The sequence below is a fragment of the Neovison vison genome, chromosome 9, assembly GCF_020171115.1.
Source record: "Neovison vison isolate M4711 chromosome 9, ASM_NN_V1, whole genome shotgun sequence".
Classification (NCBI taxonomy): Eukaryota; Metazoa; Chordata; class Mammalia; order Carnivora; family Mustelidae; genus Neogale; species Neogale vison.
In genome coordinates, this window is record NC_058099.1 from 42966633 (window position 1) to 42990819 (window position 24187).

Consider the following 24187-nt stretch of genomic DNA (forward strand, 5'->3'; position numbering starts at 1 on the left):
ACCTCTCAAAGAGAATAAAGGAGCCGGGGCCCTAACGCCATGGGTACAGCTGTGGCCTGTGGCTTCTTGAAAGAGTTCAGCCACAGACACTGTGAAAGATGTGACTGTAGGTACACAGCTGGTGCCACAGAGAAATCTGCTACAGGGGACACGGGCCTCAGAAAAATTGCCAAAAGACAGACCAGGCTCACACCAGTATCATTTCCTGTGCCTAACGCCTTTTCCTACATTATAACTCTGTCTTCCCCAAGTCCCACTGGGGACTGGCATGGAGTTCTTTCACCTCAGGCACGGTCTGAAGGGCTCTAGTCCAATCCAGTGCTTAGTTCTTGACACACCTAGCATCAAGGAAAAGGCTAAGTTTGCTGTATGAGTAAGTAAGACGCATGTTGAATTTCAGTCATCTTCCATGCTTTGGGGGTTGATATGATTTTTCCTTTTAGCAAAGACCTTGCAAACACTTTTTAATATTTGCCTAAAATGTGTCTTATTTATAAAGAAGTGCTTTCCATCATGACATGGCATCTTCCAAGTTAACAAATGATTGTCCATCACAGTTGAAGCCCAATATCCTAAAATGTTACTTCTCTCACTCTGTCATTTGTCTGCTATAGGACACATTACCTAATCATTCACAGTAACATTTGCTTATTAAACTGCATTGTGGTACACTCGAAATGTTTATAAATTGTTTTTGCCCTTAGATTTTCTTATGTTTAAGATTGCTTTGAATAATGACTCATTAACTAAAACAAAGAAATATTTTTCTTTAAAAATAGTCATTGATGTGGATGGAGTTAGAGTGTATTATGCTAAGTGAAATAAATCAGACAAAGACAAATACCATACGATCTCACTCATATGACTCATATGTGGAATTTAAGAAATAAAACAGGTAAACATATGGGAAAGGGGAAAAAAAAAGAAGGAAGCAAACCATAAGAGACTCTTAACTATAGAGAACAAACTGAGGGTTGATGGAGGGAGGTGGGCGGGGGATGGGCTAAACGGGTTATGGGGATTAAGGAGGGCACTAGTGATAAACACTGAGTGTTATATGTGATGAACCACTAAATTCTACTCCTGAAGCCGATATTACCTTATATGTTAACTAACTAGAATTAATCTTTTTAAAAAGATTTTATTTATTTATTAATGAGAGACATACAGAGAGAAAGAGAGGCAGAGGGAGAAGCCAGCTCCCCACGGAGCAGGGAGCCCGACATAGGACTCGATCCCAGGACCCCGGGATCATGACCTGAGCGAAGGCAGCCACTTAACCATCTGAGCCACCCAGGCACCCCTAACTGGAATTTAAATAAAAATTTGAAACAAAAAAAAATAGTCATAGAAAAATAGACACATAGATCAGTGGAACAGAATAGAAAGGCCAGAAATAAACCCACAATTACATGGTCAATTAATCTTCAACAGAAGAAGTAAGAATATGCAAAGGGAAAACAACAGTCTCTTTGACAAAATGGTGTTGAAAAACTGGACAGCTACATTCATGAATGAAAATGGAACCAGTTTGTTACACTGTACACAGAACGAAATTAAAAATGAATTAAGGACCTTAATGGGAAACCTGAAACCATAAAAATCCAAGAAGAGAGCATAAGCAGTAATTTCTTTGATATCAGTCATAATAGCATCTTTTTAGATATGTCCCTTGAAGAAAGGGAAACAAAAGCAAAAATAAACTATTGGGATTATACTAAAATAAAAAGTTCTGTACAACAAAGGACATAACCAACAAACTAAAAGACAACCTACTGAATGGGAAACGATATTTGCAAATGACGTACCCAATAAAGGATTAGTATCCAAATATATATGAGGAACTTATACAACTCAATACCAATAATAATAATCATAATCCAATTTAAAAATGGGCAGAAGACATGAACAGGCATTTCTCCTAAGACGACATCCAGATGGCCAACAGATATATGAAAAGATGTTCAACATCACTCGGCATCAGGGAAATGCAAATCAAAACCACAATGAGATACCACCTCACACTTGTCAGAACGGCTAAAATCAAAAACTTGTTTTTTAACAAGTTTTGGTAAGGATTTGGAAAAAAAGAACACTTGCACACTGTTGGTGGGAATGTAAACTGGTGTAGCCACTGTGGAAAACAGTATGGAGTCTCCTCAAAAAATTTAAAGAAGAATATGATTCAGTAATTGCACTACTGGGTATTTATGCTAAGAATACAAAAGCACTAAATCAAGGGGATATATGCACCCCATGTGTACAGCCGTATTTACAATAGCCCAATTATGGAAGCAGCACAGATGTCTGCTAATAGATGCACAGAGAAAGATGTGGTGTATACACACACATATACACGATAAGATATTACTCAGCCATAAAAAAAGAATGAAATCTTGTCATTCACAGCAACATGAATGGAGCTACAGAGCATTAGGCTAAGTGAAATAAGCCAGTCAGAGAAAGAAAAATACCATATGATTTCACTCATATGTGGAATTTAAAAAATAAATTAATAAAGAAGGGAGAAAGAGACAACGCAAAAAAACTGTTTCTTTGCTATGGGGAATAAAAAGATGGTTACCAGAGGGGAGGTGGGCGGCAAGATGGGTGAAATAGGGTCACGTGCAGATTAAGAGTACACTTAATGTTGTTTTAAAGATTTACTTACTTATTCGAGAGAGAGCGAGAGTGTGCGGGAGCTGGGGGAGGGGCAGAGGGAGAGAGAGAATGTGAAGCAGCCTCTTCACCAAGAGCAGAGACCAATGTGGGGCTAAATCTCACAACCCTGACATCATGACCTGAACTGAGATCAGGAGTCAGACGCTTAATGGACTGAGCCACCCTGGTGACCCAAGAGTACACTTATCTTGAACATCACCGAGTCATATATGGATTTGCTGAATCACTGTATTGTATACCTGAAACTAATATAACACCGTATGTTAACTATGCTGTAATTAAAATATTTTAAATAAAAATATATTTTTTTAATTATTATAGAAAGGATTGTGGACCTAAATGAATACCCATACAATAGAAATTAACTGATTTGGAAATTAGAGATGGAGCCATTTTTCAAGCTGTATTATTTCAAGGAGTTATTTCTCAGTTTTCTAAAATGTTGTTCCAGAAGTTTCTGAGACTGATGGAGGTGAAATTATCACACATACATGCTCTCAATGAGCTACTTAGCTTTTATCTGTTTACATTTACACTCATGTAAGCTTTCATTTGGGGAAAAAATTTGGGAAAAAAAATTTGTTTCAGGGGCACCTGGGTGGCTCAGTGGGTTAAAGCCTCTGCCTTCAGCTCAGGTCATGATCCCAGGGTCCTGGGATTGAGTCCCACATTGGGCTCTCTGCTCAGTGGGGAGCCTGCTTCCTCCTCTCTCTCTGCCTGCTTTTCTGCCTACTTCTGATCTCTGTCTGTCAAATAAATAAATAAAATCTTTTAAAAAATTTGTTTCAATAAAAACACACAAAGCCTCAAAGATCACCACTTTTAACTACTTTTCTTTTTACAGATGAAAAAACTGAAAGGTTAAATATGATTATCAATGAGAATACATTCCAATGCAGTACAACATGCTTATTCCAATTAGCCTGCTGTCCCTCTCTTCCCACATTCAAGTTTGAGACTGTTTGCAGATGATGAAGTTCTGATTAAACCAGCTCCCCCATCTTCAAAGGACTGGCAGGGTAAGCAGAAAAAGCAGGTTAAATTATTGCATACTGAGGCCATTTATTTGTGCTTCTTAACACCTTAGATTTGTAGTATTGGTAAAGTTTCGTCGATATGTGTCTGGAGTAAGATATCATGTCTTTAGAACAACTGTACGTCTCCCATCCAAGTACTAACCATGCCCGACCCTGCTTAGCTTCCAAGATCAGACGAGATCGGGCGCGTTCAGGGTAGTATGACCATAGACTAGAACAACTGTATGTATGAGTTCTTGGAAATTTGATCTTGACCACATTTAAAACCTTTTCAAGTTGTTCTTGGATGTCTCAGCTTAGCAACAGCAGTAGATGTCTTAAACTCCCAAATATTTAAAATGTCAATGAACACTATCTTAACCAAAGCATTTCTGGAATGAGGGAGTTGGCATAGAGCTGAAGAAGCCAAGACAACCCCCAAACTACCCAGGATATTTGGCAGAATAGTTATTATTTTTTTATATACTGCCCAGAAAAGGAAAATTAATCTGTGGGTTAAAAGCCTGTCATGAAGTCATTTATATGTTCATCCATCTACTAAAAAAATTTCCCGAGTACCGCCCTGTGCCAGTGACTGTACTCCATCTTGGAGACACAACAATAAATAAAACAAATGATTTCAACCATCATGTAGCTTCCAGGCAAATGTGAAAGACAGATGTAGAAAACTAGGTACATAAATAAATGTACCCTGGAACCATGATAAATAGTATGAGAGAGAATGACAAGTTCTGATGACTATGGGATAGCATAATGGTGAACTTAATCAGACTTGGCTGGGGTGGGGGGATGGTTTGTGGATCAGATAGATTTCCCTCAGGAAGTGACATTTGGCCTGAAGGAGAATTAGACTTACTCAGATAAAGCAAAAGGGATATGAGAAGACAGAATACTTTTCCCTGAAAGGGTAACTACAAAGCAGGGTTTTAAGAATGATTAAGTGTTTGATAAGACTCTCTTCTAGAATGTTCTTTCTTAAGTCCATCCTAAAGTTGGCATTAGTTTCTTCTTATCGGATCCTAAGAACTACTAGAGCCATTCTATGTGTCTGTGCTAAAATATTTTTAGTATCTTCTCTGCTTTCTTGCCTTCTCTGAAGAAATCCAGTTCCCAGGCATGCTTCCAACACTTTAATATCTTTTTGTTCTTCATGATCCTTTTATGTATGTAGTAAGTCTCTGAGGACTAACTGTTATCCTCAAGGTTCCTTCCAAGAAGGTATTGGGCAATTAACGAGAAGATGCCAAAACGTACAAGACTAGAAATAACTGAAGGAAGTTGCTAACTTTTTTATTGTATAATTGGGAGTTTGGAGTTAGAGAAGGACATCCTTGATGTGACTAGGCTGTGCATCTCTAACATCTCACCAGGAGCTGTGCCAAGCCTGTTTGCCCAAAGGGCATGCCTGTTTCCCATCCCTGCCTCCCAGCCAAATACGGTCCTTGTCTGTCTCCTGGATGAAATGGCAACCTCTCCCCACCTTAGAATACCAGAAATTTTCCATTCAGGATAAGTAACACATGTTCTTTTTTTTTTTTTCCTCCTGAAACCTTTATTGGGCATTCGCTCATACCAGGCACTGTGCTAGGTGGTGAGAACATAACAGTGAGAAAAACTGAGTCAGTTCCCACCTCTTGAGGTTATAGTACCTCCTGAGATATGATAATTTAAATTAGAATAAATTCACACATTGAGCAAATAACAAATATTCTAACTTTACAGATAATGTTTAGTGACATCATTTATTCTACCTTAAGACTACAATGTTGTCCGCCTAATTACAACTTCAGCATCATTCTTTTCCTATCAATTTCTTTTTGAGAGTAACACATGTTCTAGTTAGAATTAGCTACAGTCAGTTGGCAGGAAACTGTTTATTTCCAGGGAATAGGCAGAACGTCCACACAGTGAGACTTTACTGAGTATAAAGCACACGTGTGCACTTACTTACAAACTCTGTTCCACATCGTGGGGATGGCGGTAGCATGGTACCATCCCATCAAGGCTTGTTTAAACTGAAGGGGACTTGAGAGACTTCCCAAAGCAAGACTCACAGTGTTTAAAAAGTAAACTGAGGCCTACAGACAAGAGACTCATCAGTGGTCACATGAAAGGCGATAGTCAAGCCAGTCCCCAATTGCTGATCTCTCTCCAGGGCCCTTTCTGTCACCAGGGATAGGAGTGTAACCAGACAGATCTTTAATGTGAGGGAATTGGGAACATTTACAGATCTGGCAGAATGGTACATGGAGAATCCTGGCACTTGGCAGAAGCTGGGGCAAGGAGGAAAGTCCTGGAGGAGAGGCAGCCAAAAATCTGGAAAGGATACAGGACAGAGAGATTGGGAATACGCAGAAATGAAGTTTGCCTACCTCGCAAATACCAAGTCTTACAATGCTGCCTTACAATCTTTCCTGTCCACTTCACCCCGAGAGAAAACTGTCCCCTAAGTGGATTGCGTTCATTTGCGCCAGGAAATGCATCGGGTGTCAGAAGAATCCATGCTTGGTGCCAGGCCACTAATTCTTTCTGGGCTCATCTCCTGATTTAATCACCTGACAAGTTCCCCTCCACCCTTAGGCTGCCCAAATGTGTGCGTGTCTGCTTCTACAACCTAATGTCTTTATCTTCCAAGGCAGAATTCAACAACTCTGTCTTCTCATGCATTGATCTCCAGGTCCTGATAAAGAAGTCAATTTGATTGATTTGTTTGCACAAAAAAGAGAATAATCAAGAATAGCCTAAAGTGACCACACACTGAGAACTATTAGAAGAGCAAACAAAAGAAATGAGTCTGTAATGGAAAAAATCCAGAATCATAATAGTCTCTATGAAGAGAGTGACAAAGGAGGAAGGTAGCCTTGCCAGCAGGCCTCAGATTATACCCTGTAGGGACAAAGCCAGCACTCCTTATCATATACTACTTAATAGGTATGGTGCTGGGTGTTTTACAAACACTGTACCCCTGAATTGTATAATAATAGTGAAGAAAGGTATTTGTATTCCATTTTATAGGTTTACTGACACCAACCCTTTTTGGGTTCCTGGACTCAATTCCAATGTGCGGGGAGGAGTTCCCCAATGTCCCAAACCAAGCAATTCTTGGAAGCAGCAAGTGTCTGAGAACTCCACCCAATTTTGACATTATGTACTCAGACACAGCATCAGATTCCCCAGAGTAAGGGCTCAGTCTTGTGAGCTAGCCCACTACCCACCCTCTACCCTGTTTCAGATTCCAGTCACAAGTCCAGGCTCTTATCTGTGCTTCTCCACTGGGCTACAGATCAGAGGTTCCCAAACCCTCTTCCTTGGACTTCAGATCCCAACTGCAAGCGCCGGCTGTTCCCTGTACTTTGGACTGACCGGCTATAAAGCAGAGGTTCCCAGGACCTCCTCTTAGGAGGTTTGCTAGAGTAATTTCTTTTATTTTGCTAGAGGGGCTCAAAGAACTCAGAGAAACAGATTTGCCAGTTAATTAAAGATATGATAAAGGATCCGAATCAACAGCCAGGTGAAGAGGTACTAAGGGCAAAGTATGGGAGGAGGTCTGGGAGCTTCTGTGCCCTCTCCAGAAGCACCACGGTACCTGGATCCCCAGCTCCGTTCTCACCAACCTGGAAGCTCGGAGTCCAGTTCTTTTGGGTTTTATGGAGGCTTCATTATGACTCATAACTAAGTCATTGGTGATTGGCTGATTCAACCTCCAGCTCCTCACCTCTCCCCAGAGGGTACGAGGTGGAACTTCAAGGTCCAGCCTCTAATGGAAAAAAACACTATTATATGTGAAACTTAAAGTGTTAATACATATAATATACAAATAAATTAGTGTTGGGTGCCTGGGTGGTTCAGTCAGTTGAATGTCTGCCTTCAGCTCAGGTCATAATGCCAGGATCCTGGGATCCAGTCCCACACCCCATCCTTGCTCAGTGAGGAATCTGCTCCTCCTTCTCCCTCGGCCCCACCCCACTGCTCATGTGCCCTCTCTCTCTCTCTCGAATAAATAAATAAAATCTTAGAGAAAATAAATCAGTGTTAATTCACAGATGAAGAAATACAAATAGCCAACTAGTAGGTTGAAGAAAAAATGGTTGCAATAGTTTATATTTTCTTGGAAATGCACTTATAGGACATGCTTGCAATATCTACAATAATTATAAAACTACATAAAAGCTAACCCTAATTCATTACTTACTACATGTCAAATGCTGCTTCAAGTGTATTACACATAATCATCATCATAGCAATCTTACGGAGTAGGAACTGTAACTCTTTGTTCTACAAAAAAGGAGACTAAAGCCAAGGGAGGTTAGTACGTGGTCAGTGTCACAAAGGTAATTAGTGGTAGAATTGAGGTTCAAAATTTAAGCAGACTGGATTCAAAACCTATTAACAATTAAACTATACTCATATTACACCATTTCACATAAAAATGTATCTTTCAGCAATTCAGTGACAATAGGTCTTTTAGTGTCGAAACAACTGGACATCCATATGCAAAAATAACTGAGCCCTGAAAAAAACCTCCAACCTTAAAAATTAACTGAAAATGAGTCCTATAAAATGTTAAAATACAGGGATATGGAAGAAAAATCTTCATGATGTTGGAGTTAGGCTGTGAGTTGTTAGCTAGGACACCAAAATTGTGATCCATATGGAAACAAATGAACAAATTATATTTTATCAACATTGAGAACTTCAGTCTATAAATGACAGTGTTAAAAGTAAGAAGACAACTACAGCCTGGGGGAGGATATTTGCAAGTCACATATCTGACAAACAACTTGTATCCAGAAGGTATCAAAAAAAAAAAAAAAACTCTCAAAACTCAACAGTAAAAAAAAAAAATTCATTTTTTGTAATGGGCAAAAGACTTGAGACATTTCACCAAAGACAACATATGGATGGCAAAAAAGCATGCAGAAAGATGTCCCATTTCATTAGCCATTAGGGAAATGCTCATTAAAACTATGAGATATTAAAATTATAAATTATAATTAAATTATAAAAAATGAGATATTGCTATACCCCTATCAGAATGGCTAAAAACAAAACTATCAATCAAAAAACGCTGATAATACTAAGTGTACTAAGAAAGCGCAACAGCTCTACCTCTCATTCATTCCTGGGTGTAACATAAAATGAATGGGTCAATCACTGTGAAAATGCTTCCACATTTTTTTCATAAAATCAAACTTACATTCATCATATCACCCAGCAAGGCTACTCCTGGTATTTACCTGAGAGAAATGGAAATTTTTGTTTCTGCAACGAATGTTTATAGCAATTCTATTTATTTATAATCACTCAAAACTGAAAATACCCAAATGACCTTCAGTAGATGAAGTTATCAACATCCACACAATGGAATATTACTCAACAAAAGAAAGGAACAAACTGTTGATCCTTGCAACAACATGGTATTATGTTGAGTAAAGTAAGGAAGCATCAGAAGGCTACATAATGTATGACTGCATTTATAGGACATTCTGGAAAAGGAAAGCCTTTTATGGCTGAAGAACAGATGAGTGGTTGCCCAGGATTAGGAGTGGGAGAGATCGGGCTACAAAGGGTCAGTCCAGTAAGACTCCTGGGGTGATGGAATGGTTCTATATTCTGATTATGATGACAGTTGCACAAATTTCTAAATTTCTAAAATTTCTAAAACATTAAAACTCATAGGGCTGCACACACACACACACACACACACACAATTACGCTGTATGTTAATTTTAAAATTACAATAAAAATGTATCTTCCATAATTATTGGTAAAAATATGCAAAGACATGGCAAGGATATTCATCACAGCCTATGGCCAAAAATTGGAAACACCATGAAATTCATGAATAGGAACATGGCTAAGTAAATAATGATTCTTACATAGAATGGAATATTAGAAGTTTGCAGGGATTTATGCCCCTGATACATTAAGAAAACAAAAGTGTATATCATCCTCAATGGGAAAAAGCTTGCAGCCTTCCCGTTGAGATCAGGAACAAGACAAGGATGCCCACTTTCACCACTCTTGTTCAACATAGTATTAGAAGTCCTAGCAACAGCAATCAGACAACAAAGAGAAATAAAAGGTATCCAAATTGGTAATGAAGAAGTCAAGCTCTCTCTCTTCGCAGATGACATGATTCTTTATATGGAAAACCCAAAAGACTCCACCCCCAAACTACTAGAACTCATACAGCAATTCAGCAACGTGGCAGGATACAAAGTCAATGTGCAGAAATCAGTGGCTTTCTTATACACTAACAATGAAAATACAGAAAGGGAAATTAGAGAATTGATTGTCTGCCTTCAGCTCAGGTCATGACCCTGGGGTCCTTGGATAGAGCCCTGTATTGGGCTCCCTGCTCAGCTGGAAGCCTGCTTCTCCCTCTCCCACTCCACTTCTTGCTTTCCCTCTCTTGCTATGTCTCTTTGTCAAATAAATAAAATCTTGAAAAAAAAAGATTGAAAGAAAACAAAAATAAATCTGAGATTCAGACTTTAGTATTTCGTGTTAATAGGCTCTATTTCTATTTCATGATGTTATTAATTTAATATCTCACATTTGTTATCTTAAAGTCCTCTGTATTCTTTAATTCAAAAAATAGGTATAGAGGGTTTGAATTATCAGTTATGACAGTCTACGCACCTGAACTCTCTTGCTGAAGGCAGACACTTAACAACTGAGTCGCCCAGGAGCACCTTGTTTCAATCATTTTACTTTTTTCATCATGATATGTGTACTCTTTAATCCCCATCACCTATTTCCCCCATGCTTCTACCCACCACCCCTTTGGTAACCATCAGTTTACTCTGTAGTCAAGAGTTTGTTTGGAGTCTCTGGGTGGTTCTCTGGGTTAAGCTGCCTACTCTTATTTTTGGCTTGGGTCTTGATCTTAGGGTCATGAGATCAAGTCCCCCATCGGGTTCTGTGCTCAGTAGGGAGTCTGCTTGAGATTCTCTCCCTCTTCCCTTCCCCAGCTCATGTTCTTTCTCTCTCTCCCCTTCTCTTTCTCTCCTTCTCTCTAGAAAAAATAATGTTTTTTTTTTTAAGAGTTTGTTTCTTGGTTTGTCTCTTTTCTTTTTTCCTTAGCTCATTTGTTTTCTTTTTTTAAAAAGACTTTATTTGTTTATTTGACAGACAGCATGAGCAGGGGGGAGGAGCAGAGGGAGAGGGAGAAGAAGATTCCAAAGAGCAGGGAGCCCAATGTGGGACTCAACTGTGGGACCCTGGGATCATGACCTGAGCCAAAGGCAGACTCTTAACTGACTAACCCACTCAAGCACCCCTCATTTGTTTTGTTTCTTAAATTCCACATATGAGTGAAATCATAAGGTATTTGTCTTTCTCTGACTTATTTCGCTTAGCATTATATACTTTAGCTCCATGCAAGTCATTGCAAATGGCAAGATTTCATGCTTTGTGATGACTAATATTCCATTGTGTGTATATACCACCTCTTCTTTATCCATTCATCCATCAACAAACACTTGAGCTGAGTATCTCAGATTTATAGTGTCATCTGACTAGCACCTTTAGTGTAGTTTCTTTCAATTTTTCTCTAAAGATAAAACAAAGAATGAGGAATTGTTGCTATAGTGATCAGCCTATTATCAGCATCTAACAACCACAAAAGCCAATAAAATTGGACTGAAAAATGTATTCATTTTTATTATTAAAATATTTTTAATATCAAAAGTATCTCCTTAGGGCTTCCTGGGAGGCTCAGTGGGTTAAAGCCTCTGCCTTCGGCTCAGGTCATGATCCCAGAGTCCTGGGATGGAGCCCTGCATCGGGCTCTCTGCTCGGCAGGGAGCCTGCTTCCTCCTCTTTCTCTCTGCCTGCCTCTCTGCCTACTTGGGATCTCTGTCTGTCCAATAAATAAAATATTTTAAAAAATAAAATAAAATTATCTCTTAAAATTGAAAATGTGTAACTCAGATCTCAAATTCCATATAATGTAAGCAAGGATTTAGAAGGGAGAATAAAGGATGGGACGAAGTTTAAATGTGATGAGTTCCTCAATGATATGCAGATGTTCAAGATATGGGTTTATTATTTACTATTATAAATAGAGAAGTATAAGTTAAAGAATGTTTTTGCAAACTTAGAGTAACCACTAATGAAATTAAAAAACAGTATGTCTATATCAAAAAATGACCAGAGAAGATTAATGTAAACAAAAATATAAGTCAAATAAGCAAAGGACAGGAAAGAAAAAAAACCATAAAAGGAAACATCAGGGAAGTATAAAAAACAGACATAAAACAGGAGGTTAGAAGTTAAAATTAAATATATTATGATTTAAAGATAAGTGTTTATAATCACCTATGAACAAATCCTCTCAGAAAAAGATTAAAAATTAATTAATTAAAATTAAATTAATTAATTAAAATTAGTTTAAAAACTAAAATCTTCCTAGATGATCCTTATAGAAGACTCACTTAAACTCACACAATCTTAAAAACAAAGAGATGATCAAGAAATGACAAGAAAAAAAGAATAAAAAATAAAGAAAAAAGAAACCAAAGGTAATAATATTAGTTTCAGACGAAGGGGAATTCAAGACAGAAGGCATGAAATGGAAATGGAACTAAATCTATATTATCCTGATGGAAAATGAAGTCCACAATGAAAACATAGTGGTCATGAATTGCTGTGCTCTAAATCATATAGAATCAAATAGATAAAGAAAAAAGGTAAAAGCAAAAAGAATATAAGTACAATAGTTTTGGGAGACAGCATCACATCTCTCTCAAATGCGGACTGATGAAGTAGACTAAAAATCAAACATACAATTATTATAAATTATACACACATGCATAACCATCCAAAAAGTATTTACCAAAATTGAGTACATTCAAAGGAGCAACACATTTAGTAAGATCAGAATGTAAGGTCAAACTGTATATAGACAAAATTACTTTTGACAATCTTTTAACTCATCCAGAAAGATAATATGGAAGTGTGTCATTAATCCACAAATGTAACATGTAGGTTTTCCTCCCCCACCGGAACAGATCACTGCTACTTTGGATGAGAACCAGATAAAGGAGCCGGTTGGTATTCAGGAATCAGATGACACAAAATATATGTACCTCCACACACAGGGCTCACAACCAGAGCATGGGAAGCAGTTGAATAGAGACCAAGCTCTGTGGAAGAGGGAAGGCATGTGAAATTATCTGCACCGTTTTATATTTGTATGTGGTTTAGACCAAGCATGTCTAGTTGCATTCACTTAATTTCCATTTGGTTTGGCTCAGAGGTAATATTCAAAATATTTAACAACCTGGGCCAACCAAATTAAAATGCACATTGATCTGAGTGCCAGAAAATGCTTTGAAAGACTCTGACAGGCCAGACATTACCCTTTAGATGGTTGGGAAGTCTACAGGGACTAGGCAGCCAAGGTGACAGGACAGGGGGCCTTTAGGAAGAGAAAGCAACATTTACCAGAGAGCACAGAATTATTTCACTCTTTTAACAATCAGTACAGATGAACGACTACAAAACAGTGGAATATCAGTCCTGCCGTAACTCATGGTGCGTGCGCGCCTCAGTGAAGTCCAACAAAGACAAACCACCCATGCAACATTCCCCAAACACAACCTAATGATGCCATACACAGCATGATAAATCGAGTTTAATGATCTATCAATGAACAAGTGAAAACAATCCAACTCTTCCCAACTCTTCAAAATCATAAAACTGTCTTCTAAATAATTTTTAGAAAAGACCAGAACTAAAAAGACAAGATTTCTAGAAAATAAAGGATAATCTTCTTACTTTCAAAACTATACGAGTCCAAAACTACTTTCAGAGACAATGTATAGCTTTAAATACTTTGCTTATTAATGAATATAAATAAACCAATAACTCTACTCAGGAAATATGTGTAAAAGAACTAATAAGACATTAAAAAGGCAGGGAGAAGGGCTCCTGGGTGGCTCAGTTGGTTGAGTGTCTAACTTCATTTTGGCCCAGGTCACGATCTCAGGGTCCGGGTCTGACTAGGTCCATGATCTCAATTTCTAGCCCGTGTTTGCTCTGTTCTGAGTATGATGCCTCCGTCTCCCTTTGCCTGTCCCAACTCACACTCTCTCTCTCTTGCTCTCTCCCTCGCTCTCTAAATAGATAATAAATTTTTTAAAAAAAATTAAGGCAGGGAAAAAGAAAAAATAAAGCTAAATACAGATATTAATAAACTTAAAAATAGAAAAAAGAAGAATTCCAAGAGGTTGTTTATGGTGTAGATAGAACTCACAATAGCAAGTCACTGAAATCTATTCAAAACCACACTGAGATACCATCTTACACCAGCTAGAATGGCCAAAATTAACAAGACAGTAAACAAGTGTTGGAGAGGATGTGGAGAAGGGGGAACTCTCTCACACTGTTGGTGGAAATGCAAGTTGGTGCAGCCACTTTGGAAAACAGTAATTCCTTAAGAAATTAAAAATAGAACTACCCTATGACCCTGCAATTGCACTACTGGGTATTTACCCCAAACATACAGATGTAGTGAAAAGAAAGGCCACCTGTATCCCAATGTTCACAGCAGCAATGGCCACAGTCACCAAACTGTGGAAACAGCGAAGATGCCCTTCAACAGATGAATGGATAAAGAAGATTGGTCCATATACACTAGGGAGTATTATGCCTCCATCAGAAAGGATGAATACCCAACTTTTGTATCAACATGGATGGGACTGGAGGAGATTATGCTGAGTGAAATAAGTCAAGCAGAGAGAGTCAATTATCATATGGTTTCACTTACTTGTGGAGCATAAGGAATAATATGAAGAACATTGGGAGATGGAGAGGAGAAAGGAGTTGGGGGAAATCGGAGGGGGAGATGAACCATGAGAGACTGTGGACTCTGAGAAAACAAACTGAAGGTTTTAGAGGGGAGGGGGATGGGGGGGTAGGTGAGCCTGGTGGTGGGTATTAAGGAGGGCACGTATTGCATGGAGCACTGGGTGTGGTAAACAATGTGGTAAACAATTCATAAACAATCAATCTTGGAACACTGAAAAAATAAAGTTTAAATTAAAAAAAAGATTAAAATAAAAGATAAGAGGAGAGTCCTCAAAAATAAACAAACAAACAAAAAAAACCCTAAAATTGTCAATGAAACACAAGGCAAAATAGCTTGTGAAAAGATGTTTTAAATCACGAGAAAATCTCATGTATAATTCTCAATAGATTTGAAAAACATATATTCAGTGATTTTTATTAGAAAATATAGATTCTTATAGTTAAACTCGAAAAATACAAAGCCTGAATTAGCTCATCAAAAATTCACCGGGCACGCTGGCTAATTGAACATAATAAAAAAATAAAAATTCACAGAGCCAACTGATTTTGCTTATGAGTTCATTCAATACAACAGCATGTTTAAAAAAAAAAAAAAGAAATCTACCAATTCCTTTAAGGTAGTATAATCCTGTTATCTAACCTCAAATAAATAGCTGACAAGTGAAAACTACTCCTTATCTCACTTATGAAAAAGCAAAAATCCCAAATATTAGAAAATCACTTTGGCCCTTTATTAAAGGATTCATTCTCTGTAAATACATCTATGGTTCCCAGCAGGCAAAAATGGTGTTGTAGATCACAGTGGTATTAATAGCTCACTATGAAACATGTAGGACCTTTATGAAACTATCTATAAAATTTTACTGAAAGATAAAAAAAAAAAAAGCTCTAAAGACACGGAGAAATGCTCTGTGTTCTGAAGTGGAAAGATAACTCTTCCTAAACTAACTCATAAACTTAAGATAATCCCAGGTCGTGGCACAAAAGGAAAGAGGAGAAAAAAAGAGAACTTCAAGCAGTACCACGGGCAGCTAAAGGACTTCAGGAAGCAGGTGTGTCTGCGTGGCCGCAGGATAAACCCCACCTCTGGTTCAACTCAAGTGCGTTATAATCACAAATGTATCGTTTGTCTGTGTGTTGAACAACTGTTGCCTTTTTTTTCTTTTTAATTGAGGTATAAAAGCGTGAGCTGCATGTCTAGCTTGACACCAAGTGGAACAGAGACTAGGGCAGCAGGACGGAGGGAGGGAGGGCTGCATAAATTAAACGAAGACTGAAGCCAAACTTAGGGTAGGAGGGAACCCTGGGAATGGGAGTGCCCTGGGAATTCACAGGGGAAACCTGGTAGGAGGCTTGTGAATTCCATAGGGAGGGATATAAAATTCAATCTTATCTGGAAAATGTTAACAGTGGCTATCTCTGGATGGTGGTAGTAGACACACAGAATAAAAGATAAACATTTTTTTAAATGAAGTCATTGGAAGGAAAGTAAAGGGCTTGTTCTCTGCACGCTAAGTCTTGGATTTACAGTCCTGCCTCTCACTGTGGCGATGGGTCTAAACTCTGTATCAGCCCCCAGACGCCCTGCCACGCCTATCTCAAAACTGATCCCATCGCGTGAAAGGCCGGCGAGGTAAGCCTGATGAGGAGCGGAGCCATGCAGTTCCCAGTCAGAATCTCCGGAATCCAGCGGCCAGTGTTTGAGTCCCAGATCTGCCATATACTATTCATGTAACACAGACCCATCCTCGAATGACTGAGCTTTTTGTGCCTTCGAGGCGTCATTGTAAGGACAGGAGGATCCTGACCGCTTAGCATTTTGCTGAGGATGGATACATGTGCAGGTCTACATCATATAGAATGATTTTTGTAAATTCTATGATATGTTAAGAGTGTGTGACAAATAGTGTAATAGTCAATGAACAGCGATGATGAGGAGGAGGATGAGGACCTCAGGATTCCCTAAAGCTGTGAGACCGATGAGGAGAAAATAGGGTCTGCTGTCCTGCAGAATAGGCCCAACTCCACCCTCTCGAGGGGTGATCCTGCTTGCAGAGCCCATCACAGGGAAAAGCTCAAGTTTATAGTAGCATTTTTATCTTACATCCAGAGAAAACAGGGTCCAGAGAGTGAGCTGTTAAATACCATCCCGCACAGTAACGGTGCACTGGGACAAGGATCCTTTTTAAAATTTATTTCACACCTTTTTGCTCTCTTTTTTTCCAGATAGTAACAGCCCAGAGAAGCAACACAAACAGAGGCAAGAAATGAGTCTCCCTCAGCCTATCAGCTTCTGAACATTCAGAACTACGTTCCTCCTACATCCGGCTTCCTGGGCTGTGTTGCTCAAGCCTCCATTCCTTTAATGGGTTGGATCTTCAAATGGATTTAACTTCTAGTAGGGGCCATGAAGTTTTAATCTATGGTTTCTCTAATGATAATGAAATCCGATTCTAAGAATGACTAAGTCTAAGGTCACCACTGGAAAACAAGCCTTACCATCTGCTCTAGGAGTGTAAATCCAAAATCCCTGGATTCTGAATTTTAAAAGAGGACTCATCAGCCAGAGCCCTAGGTTTCAAAAAAGAATTTCTGAGTCCTAAGCTTGGCTCCTAAAGGAGTTCAAAACTAGATCAAATTGACTTTAGTTCTTAGATTGTGTGATGTAAAATGTATTCAAAGTATGATCATTTTTTTACTCTATTATGTTTGCTTGAAATTAAAACTTGATTGCTGAGGTCTGAGTGGTTAATTTCAAAATTTTAATGTGTGAAAGGGATCAACACTCAAATGTCAATTTAAAAGGGAATACCTGTTCATATTCAATAGATTTCCAAAGGACTTATTCAAACAGGTTTGTTGGCAATAAATCTCATAGAATAAATGAGATGGTGTTAACTCCTAATTCAAGTATATAAAATATTAATATCCATAAAGCAACAGTTCATCCAGCCAAAATTCTGCCTTTTTTTTTTTTTTTTTTTGCAAACAATCTTTTCCATAACACTAAGATCAGTGTTAGCTCATGGCTTAAAAATACATCCCCTTTATTCCTAGAAGAGTCTCTCAAACCTTCTCAAAACTTTATCAGCTTTTACAGATAGAAGTGATGACCTGGTTTCTGGTTTACAGTAAATAAAGAAATCCATCAGCTTTCCTATTTCAGTTTCAAAACCTGTACTTCTAGCCAGTATTGAGCCAATAATTCCTCATACAGGATACGTGTCTACCCAGCCCAGCTCAGGGCCATCTTTGCCTGAGTATATCTTGCAACTGATGTCAGCTATTTCCCCGTGCACTTTTGTTAAACAAAGACGTCCTTTTACCAAGTGAAATATTATATAGAAGATGATGTTAACTACATAAAAAGTATAGTAATCTTGATTGAAGTTGGCAAAGTAGGGGCATAGGGCTGGAGACCAACGGGCATTCACTCACTTTGGCCAGGTGTGCCAGACACTCAGGTGCCCCCCGCAATCCCAGGACCCCAGAAAGAAAATATGAGAGCCACTGGCCTACCTAATGGTGTATCTGTAGAAAGATCAGACATGGTGTGGTAATTAGTTTGCATACAAATACTAAAGGCCAAGGTGAGGTGAGGACACCGGCCTTCAGGTTTGGCCACATCACAGCCACTGTGATAACACAGGAGGCCAAGAAGCAAGATTGGGAGGGCACTGGGGGCTGCCGTCCTCACCTTCCTCAAACTCAGCTGACTGTGGCCCCTCTGTTTTACAAAGAGATGGTGACATGGAGAGGAAAAGACACAGAGCCAGAAGGACACAACATTTTGAAAAATGCCTTCCTGGACATTCTCAAGCCTTGTGACCCTAAAACAAGCCATAACCCTCTTCTTCATTAATAGCAAAAGGTCTTCTTTATGAACAAGTAACATGTAGATGACATTCCAATTCCATTTCTGAAATTTACCTTCATCGTTCACACTTCCCTGAATTCTCACTTCATCTCTCAGGGTTAAGTCTAAGTGATAAGAGGCGGTCCAGGGACAAGAGGACAGTACTTGTTTCAGGGCTTGGTTGAGTATAACATGGCACCATCAGAAGACCTGGCTTAGGGGCATCTGGGTGGCTCAGTTGGTTAAGGGTCTGCCTTCGGCTCAAGTCATGATCTCCCGGTCCTGGGATTGAGCCTCGGGTCAGGCTCCCTGTCAGTGCGGAGCCTGCTTTTCCCTCTTCCCCCTCATTCTCTCTCACCCTTTCTCAATTAAATAAATAAAAATTTTATTTAAAAAAAAAAAAAAAAAAGACCTGGCTTAGCTCTGTCTTCAGTTTGCATGGCCCTTCTGATTTATGGTCAATGATGCTGTGGTGGAGACCCCTTTTTTGTCCCTCTCTCAGTTCCCATCATAAAAGGGAGCTGGCAAAACTGGGTTTATGCCTTAAGACAATAATTAACAGATGTTTAAAACCAAATAACCAAATCTGTATTTCTACAGCCTCTCAGTCTGTCTCTTAATCTTTCTTTCTCTCTTGGTCCCTTTGTAAATATGTTATTTCTGTATTTATATATTATCTTATTTTTATATATTAACATGTATTTAATATATTTGTATATTTAAAAAGTATAAAATTCATTTATATATTAAAATGCTTTTCTGCATATCCAAATTTTTCAATAGGAACAGGAAATACTTTTGTCAATATTTTTATAATCAAATTATTTTTACAGAAAAATATACATTTTAAGGAAACTAATGCATACAAATGTTATAATTTGAAATAACTACACAGAGTTCCAATTTGAATAGTACTTTTTTATTCCCAAACATCAAAAATTAACTGAATCCTGTGAAAGAAACATTTCTCAGTCTCTCCTGGTCTTATTTCAATAGATCATCTGAATGGCCCAATGAAAATGTCCAAGGAAGATGTTGCTCTTTTCCTGTATTCATGCAGCATGAATTAATATATTGACAGTCACTAACAATTTATGTATGCAAAATAAACAGCAATCCTGATAAACGTGGGTTCCTTTCCTATTACTTTTATCCTTTAGGTAGTAACAGTTTGAGAATAAAAATGATCAGCAGGGACTATCTCTAAAACTACAAAAGTATTGTATTTAATCTTTTTAAAACACTCAGAATGTAAACTACTTAAAAATACATATTTTCTTCATAAAATTTTTCTTTAAATACCAGATAAGCCTATCTAAATCTGGACATTGAGATCCAAATACAGTGAGAAGAAATGGTTATGACGAAACATTTTTACTCTTGTTAACATTTTGATGTATATCCTTTATACACCAAGTATACACAAAGAGGAACTGCAGAAACCAACACATGTAGGTTTTTTCCTAGGTTAAAGCAGAACATTTCATATCCTAAATTTTAACTTAACCTTACAACATTTTAAATCTTGTAAAAATTTGCTTTGCTTTTCTAAATTTCTATTTAAAGAGCTACAGGGTATGAAAACACTCATCTCGCCAACCCTAGCCATATATTCTTAAATAACCCCACCTGGTTTTTAATCTTTGGTAGTTTGATGTAGAAAAATAGTATCTTATTTTGATTTTACTTTAATTTAGAGAATGAACTTTTTCACAAGACTATTAGCCATTTATATTTTCTCTGTGAATTGTTTGTTCCTCTTTCACTGTTGATGTTTTTGATTTTTTGTATCAATTTCAATCAGCTTCATGTATGAAAATACTTTAGTTGCTTATTTACCATAATTGTTGTAAATATTGTTCTCATTTTTTCTTTGCCTTTTAATTTTGCTTATTGTTAAATTAACAGTTTAAATATTTATGTAGCTAAGTTTATTGATTTTTATTTTTGTGGTTTCTTCCACTGTTTTTAAACTTAAGAAGTTTTTCTCCATATAAAAGTTAAAAAAATATTCACTTCCATCTTCTTTTGATGGCTTGATTTCTTGCATTTACTCTTTAATCTATTTAGAATTTGTTTTGCTATGTGGTAACAGATGGATTTTTTTAAACAGTTATTTTTTCTAAACAGAAAACTAATTTTCCCAGAACTATTACTCCTTTCCCCACTGATTTGTATCCTTTATAGGTAATAAAATTTTATGTAAACTTAGGTCTGGTTCTGATTTTTTTAGTCTGTCAATCTGTGTCTCCAGACTCTTGTTCTGTACCCCACTGTTACTATAGTATAGTACTCTGCCCTTAAGATACCCTTAAGATCTAATAGAGCTATTCCCAAGAATTACTTTCTTCCTCCCAGAATTTTCTTAGCTGCTCCTTCTGCTTATTCCTCAAGATAAAATTCACAATTATTTTAAGTTTCAAAAATAGTATCACTGAAAATTTTGATGAGAATTATTAGGAAGAAATGTTTAGAACTTAATGTGATGAGAATTACAAAACCTTGTAAAAGGTGTAAGAAAATGACAGTAAAATTACCTATCAGTTTTAAGGAAGAAAATATAAAAATGTCTCCTTTCCCCCAAATCATCAGTTCAGTGGAAATCTATTCATTTATCAAATATCTAATGTGGCTAGAGCCTGGACGAGGCACTTAAGAAACTGCAGCAACCATGGGTCACGTGTCCAAGATGAGAAAATCCTCCACCAGGAGTAACTGGCAGTAATAGGGAGTGGTAACTCATCTGGGACCTTGTATTTCTTTATTGCTTATGCCAAACCATGAAGGAAAATATTTTACGAAGTGAGTATTTGGATAAGTGGGAAATGAAGCATAGAGTGCAAACTCCCCAAAGCCATGCTCGACTCACAATTCTGGGCTCCAGCTAAGTTTCCAGAGGAGAGGGGGCCAGATAACTAGCTGGTCTATCCTTGGCTGTACATGTACATGTACATGTACAAGTGGGGGGTGAGAATGGCATGGCCTGGATCATGCGGGCAGTGGAGCGAGGGAAGAAAAATCAGGAGACTGGGAGCTGGAGATGAACTTTGTCAGAGAAATAGAGAGATATCTATTTATGCGCGCCATACGTGCTGTACAATGTACAATGCAAAGCATCTTTCCCTTCGGCCCACTAAGTAGTCTACTACTCACGAATAACATGGGGTCAGATTGTTTCATGTGTCTGGAGTCTCAGAGTGCTGGGTCTTGCCTCTAGGTGAACGCGGGCAAGAAGAGGCCTGCCGAAAGGTATGCAGTCAAGTCAGACCGGACAGTAGAGTGCTGGAGGCCCAGAGCCCTCCACCCCTGAACCCTAACCTGGGGCCATACTGTCATCCCTCCATGTTTCCATGTCTGCTTGTCAGAAATGCCTTTCTGAACACCTCATTGCCATCAGTGGAGCGGACTGTCCCAGATGGATCCCATTTCTCTCTCTCTCTCTCCTGTGCTTGTCCTCGACGGTCTCTGGATATTTTATTACCACCTGAGTTGAGTCATTTATATCAACAGTCCATCCTCATTTGTTGATTCTGTACTGGTCAATGTGCTTACGGTTTATTTACAACCTCAAAATCAACCCCCGTTGCGGCTTAGGTTGTCCTCAGATGCCCATGTTGCTAACTGTAAATCAGTATCCTCCTCACACCGTACCTAGTGCCATTTTTTTCACATTTTTGGTGGTATTAGTTGGCAATTTCACCATATAAAATGACTCCTAGGGGAGCCTGGGTCACTCAAGCCTCTGCCTTCGGCTCAGATCATGATCCCGGGGTCCTGGGATCAAGCCCCAGGTCTGGCTTCCTGCTCAGCGGGGAGCCTGCTTCTCCCTCTGCCCCTCCCCCTGCTGGTGCTCTCTCCCTCTCAAATAAAATCTTTAAAAAAAAAAATGACTCCCCAAAAAATAAAAAGCATATCATAATACATTCAATGATACCAGAATAGTGATGTAACAGGACAGAGGGCAACTACGTTTGTAATGAACGTAGCATAACGTATCACTACGTCACATCACTATATCATACACCTGAGACTAATGTAACCTTGTGGGCCAACTGTACTCAAAAAAATTTTAAGACAAACTCAAAAGATAAAAAAAATGAAATGGTCCCAAGTTTAAGTGTCCTCAAGTGTCAAAGTGCGGTCTCATGTTCCTAAGCATGAGAAAGCAGTAATGTGCCTCAGAAGAAACTCCGTGTGTTAGAGGAGCTCTGTTCAGGCAGCAGTTAGTGCTGTTGACCTTGACTTCCACGCTCATCCATCAGCCACATGTGCTAAATGATTTGCTTTTAAACAAAACACACACAAAACTAGGTGTATCAACTAGTTGACAAAAATGTGGTGACTTGCCTGAATCTAACCCTGCAGTTTATAGAACTATTCTGAATGAATAGTTCAGAATAGTTCAGAATGAATACTGGACGGCCATCAGTATGTCCCACCCCACCAGCAGCTAGCAGCAGGGACTTTATCTTCACATCTGCTGACTCAGGGTGGGGCACAGAGATGAGTTCAAGAAATGTTCATAGAATAGAATAGGCTGGAAAGGAAGGAGCTGTTGAAATGAGATCGAATGGAATAGATGGAATAGAATAACATTTACACAGATTCTTAGCAACAGGGAGCTCTTCAGAACATAGGGAAACATAAGAAAAAATGATAGCTAATATTTATTGAGCTTTTTGTATGAAACTGCACTTGCTGAACCTCTGATCTACTTATATTATGTAATCCTTACTACTTTTAGAGGCATAACATATCCCCATTCTACAGAAAAGACAAAGGACTTGTCCGGGGTCGCACAGCTGCCACAGTGTGTGGAGCTCCAAACCAGATTCTCCTGCCCCCACAGTCTGTGCTGATAATCTGGGTAGAGTGAAAATGTGGGCTTGGCAGGGGTGATAAGCCATGAGTTCCATCAGAAAATGTTCTCTAGGAAAGAAAAAGAGGTTCTCTAACAGAAATCAGCCTGAGTCACAGACTCTCCCCAGCTTTAATAGGAAGACAGTGATGCAATTAATGGTGATCTTTTTTTTCTCCCTGGCTGGCAACAAAACTGTTTCTTTTTGTTTGTTTGTTTCATTCCAGAAGCAGCTGGCAGAATGCATGTATTACTCATGTTGGAATCACACTTTGCTGATAGTTTATGTACTCTAGAGTCACTCAGTGATCCGGGCTATGGCCAGGCCTGCTGGAGATTTCTGCAAGCCTCTAGTTGTGGCTGAGCCTCTGCAGCTGCTCTGGGTTTCTGGCTCTAGTTCCACACCTCTTGGCAGACTATTGGTGTGAAAAGCACCACTGACTCTGGGTGTGAGATCCACAGGGGGAAAGGGGATAGGAGGGCCGGGAGGCACGAAGCAAGCCAATGCTGCTAAGGGGCCTTACAGCTGTGTCCATTAAGCATTTAAAAAAGAATACAAGGAATTTTTAAGTGGACGATATGGGGACTCTAACTTAAACAGCATTTTACTGTTGCTTAAATTCATGACCTGAGCTGAAGGCATAACATGATAACAAACTATCCTTAAAATGGTAGTTTGATGACACAGTATGTGCATTAAGCTCTAATTTCTATTGCCTCTAATTTCTATTGTCCTCCACTGTCTCTGGATATTTTATTACCACCTGAGTTGAGTCATTTGTATCAACAGTCTATCCTCATTTGTTGATTCTGTACCGGTCAATGTGCTTACGGTTTATTTACAACCTCAAAATCAACCCCCGTTGTGGCTTTAACATTCTCTGTTAAAGAGAAAAAACTTAGCCTCTAATGAGCTCAGTGGGTTTGACCAAAGTG

General features: G+C 38.6%; 1 protein-coding gene across 3 annotated transcripts in view; it reads right to left on the minus strand.

The window, feature by feature from the left end:
* TEK (TEK receptor tyrosine kinase) overlaps positions 1-24187 on the minus strand; it is a 94785-nt gene that overhangs the window by 57813 nt on the left and 12785 nt on the right. The window contains exon 2 of one of the 3 annotated variants that reach the window (XM_044265558.1): positions 21547-21632. The exons of the other annotated variants lie outside the window; for them this stretch is intronic. The gene's annotated coding sequence lies outside the window, so the exon portion shown is untranslated. The remainder of the gene's footprint in view (positions 1-21546; positions 21633-24187) is intronic. 3 annotated transcript variants of the gene reach the window in all.